Genomic DNA, 3,873 nt, shown 5'->3' with positions numbered 1-3,873 from the left:
CGGGCGGCTTGACAGGGAGCGGGACGGCCCGCAGGTTGCCGGAGCCTGCCCGGTCTTTGGAGAAAGATGTTTGTTTCTGTGAAAAGTTGTTGGCCCTGTCATTTAGTTAAGTAATGGCTGCTCCTGTCGGCCCAAGATGGCCGGACAGGGAGGAGAAAGAGAAGGGGGGGGGGAGGTAAACACGAAACAAATACCGGGAACGAATATGCACGTCGCCCGGAGCGTGAAGCCCCCGGTGAACGTGGAGGGAAACTCTCCAGCGCATTGCAAGTTCTTTCTGGGTGCTTTCCTGCTGCGGGCAGGGCGTTTGCAGCGCTGGTGTCCTCCTTATCAACCTGTAGCACATTCTGCTGCCCATCCGTAAGCTGTCGACAAAGGCTGTGCAGGCTGAGCATCTGCCGGTTGTATTTAAAGACTAAACGTGAAGAAAACGTTTGGGTAACAGAATAAATCGGATTGTTTTTCGAATACCACAAGGTTGAAGCAGGGAACCGTGTCCTTCTGGTTCCTGCTTTCTGACTTGTTCCTGTCAGTAGCGTTGCATTTGACACTTTGTTCATCCTATTGTTGTGCCCATGCTGTATGCTGATATTTCCGCGTGAAGAATTTTTTTTTCTGTGTTGCTGGTCTTCGTTGATCTGAAGAGCTAAATCATAAAGCGTGTTGAATTTGGGAGCCTGGGCCCTTACTTGTGTTTGGATGTTTATTTCTGGCATGCTTGGAAAAGCTCAATGTCAGGACGTGGGGGGAGGGGGAAGGGATGGAAGGAAAAGCAAGTACACTTTTCTTTGTGCTTATATTTTAAAAAATGGCGTGGTTTCCTTTTGATTTTCAGAGTTATTTATAAAAGTACTTCTTCTGATAAATCAAAAAAGTAGAGGAGTGACATGTCAGACCAGTTAAATAATGTACGTTAACTGTTAGTGGACCGGAATTAATGTCTGCTCTGTGAATGCTGTGGAGGCTATCGGAAATATTAGAAAGAATCATATAGGGGATGGAGCCAGATAGAAAATAAAACCATCATATGTAATTAGATTGTCCATTGCATAACATCGCTAGGTCAAGTTTTATTTTGCGTACTGGAAAATTAAGTAATGGAGGCAGTAATTCAGCATATTGGTTGAGTTTTGAGTCCTTTCTTGCATATAATGCATTTTCTTTTTTCATACCAGTCAATTGAAGTTTTAGTATATACAGACAGTCTGAGATGACTGAAGTTGTGGGGCATTTTGATAGTTTCAAAGTATATTTCTAGAAATACCATTGTATGTTCTCCTACTGTATCAATGTATGAATCCATGCAGCAAATAAAAAAAAAAAAGAAAAAGCCCCAAAACCACAGCCAAATATTTTGCTATTTCGCCTTGTTTTTCTGAACGGTGTTTGGACATTTATGAATTGCACAGTAACTCAAGAAGCATGTTCTTTGTAAGACTTGTTTCTGAGAAAAATAGATTGTTAAGGAAGTAGAAAGATTAAAACGTTGCTGTTCAGGGCAAAGATGTTTGAGAGGAATTTCTTGGCTTGAGCCAGCTTCGGTTTTGTTTGTGCTTTTTACTTTTGGGGAATGTGCACGTGTTTCAATTACTGTTACTGATAAATAAAAGTTATTTTTAAGATTTTTTTTTTTTAAATGAAAACAGTTAATTTTCTGTGTGTGTGAAGCTTCATACAATCTACACTGTACGAAAAGGTTTAGAGGAATTAATCTAGCAGATCACTTTAATTCCATGTAACAGTTATTTTTATTGTAGAAAGTGTATGTATGTGCATTTAATTAATAGGTTTTACAGCGGTAGTAACAAAATCTTTCCTTTTGTGCATGGAGCTACAACAGCTAACAAAGACCCTAGACTCCATAATTACGAAATCCAAACTGACTGATTTAATAATCTACAAGCCAGCATGTTATAAAGTAATGTGAGATATATGTGCAAGTATAGCAGGCAGGGAAAACCATTGAGTCATGTTTCCAGAGGAAGCCTTCACAAAGGCAAAAATCTATCAGTACTCCCTGTGATGGGAGACTAGTACACCCGCTATTGAACCTTTTAGAAAGGCAGGCTGTGGCAGTGTCTCTTCTGCAGGCGCCTGACAGCGTTCCCTGGTTACCTGTGGTTAAGGTGGGGGGAGCAAGCAGCGTGCATGTCTGAGGAGGCTGTCGGGGTGGGAGGTGAGGTCCTGGGTGGCAAGGGTTGAAGGGACGGCTGGCTCCATTATCCGCACAGGTACTTGTGCAGCAGCAGGATTCTGCTGTGGGCTTAAATTTGGTGCCTCGATACGAGGAGGTACTACTCATTGTTACTGGGGTTCACATGGCAGGAAGCAAGTGCGTTGGCTCAAGCCGCTTGCAGGCCCACCAAGAGAATTCATGAAGCCTTTGCAGTGGGAACTCTGGTTTAATGAAGCCACACCCTGACAGAGTTTAGTAAGAAGAAATCTGGGAGTTCTTTCAGTGATGGAGGAAGCTTCATGTCTGGAACTTTAACGTGGTTGCGGGTTTTGTTCATGCTGCAGGTCTGGACTGCAGTCCCCCTTTTTTGGTAGTCCTGCTTTGTAGGATGTATGGCTGTAGGATTGTGAACTTAAACCGAGCCCTGCTGCTGGGTGTAGCAAATCAAAAGAGCAGATAAGACAGCAGATCTATACAGTTTTATGAATTATTGACAATATAGACTAAAGGTCAGGAATATTGTATTGTTGCTCCATGTATTGGATATGTGATAAGCCAGAAGAAATCAAACTTTCCTGTAATGGTGTATACCCTGTTAGTGTGTGACAGAGGAATAGAGTTTTCCATTGCCAAAAATTTTTTGTATTTGTTTTGTAGGAAGGGAGCTTGAAAATCGTAGTTTGCAGCTAGTGTGGTTTTGGGGGAGAGGAGAGGGGAAATTGAAAGAGAGGTCACCTTTCAAACTGGTTGAATTGCTGAAAATCCAATGTAGCCAGTCTTGTATAGGAGAAAGTGTTCACTTTTATGCTTCTGTAGTTGACAAGAACATTAATGTGAAAGAGCAAAAAAACCCTAAACAAAAACAACCCCCCTGCTGTTATCTTGACGTCTCTTTCTCCCAAGAAGACATTCTCATAGGAGGTGAAGCTTATGGGGGGGGGGGGGAGAGGGGGAGGACATCCATTGTATTGGAAGCGAATTGCAAAGCATTTCCTTTTTCTTTCTTTCTTTCTTCCTTCCTTTTTTTTTTTTTTTTTTTTTAATGGTACTTCCAGTGTTTAGCCAAAGTTGACTTTCTTTCATTGACAAACCTTCAGTTCATAACCTGTGATGATTTGGCTTCTGTACAGATTTAGGTTGGTGTGGCTGGTCTAACGTATTGGGTAGAAGATGCTTGTTAATTCCTATTCATTGAGTTTAATCAGTTTGTCATATCCCGTAGACAAGATTTGAAGCATGTTGCCATTTAAATGTATTGATATTGAAGTCGATTTAAAGAGAGATGAAGTAGTTCCATGCAATATGCCAGTTTTTGGTCTCGTGTTACCGCTTGTGGTTTTGCAGCCCTTTTGTTTTCCAGCTGATTTTAAAAATGGTATTTCCTTTGTGTAAAGGCCACATGTGTTGACAAAATTAACAAAGTGATTATCTGTGCTTTTATTAAGCATACAAAATAAGTGCACAGTGACAACATTCTTTCATCTTTCTTATAATTGTAGGTGTTGCTTGTTTAAAAATAGTTCCGGACAGTGTGAACTATTATATATTGACTTTGTCCCTTTAGTGTTGACATTAATGTTAATTTTCTACTACTATATAATCAAATATCCTCAGTTTTAATTATAACAGACTGCTTGAAAAATAATTAGGCAGGAAACCATTTTAGCAGATTAGGTGTGGTAAAGTTGGTTTTTTTT

Source organism: Egretta garzetta, unplaced genomic scaffold (genome assembly GCF_000687185.1).
Source record: "Egretta garzetta isolate BGI_Z169 unplaced genomic scaffold, ASM68718v1 scaffold70, whole genome shotgun sequence".
NCBI classification, from domain to species: Eukaryota; Metazoa; Chordata; class Aves; order Pelecaniformes; family Ardeidae; genus Egretta; species Egretta garzetta.
This window is presented reverse-complemented; position numbering follows the sequence as displayed.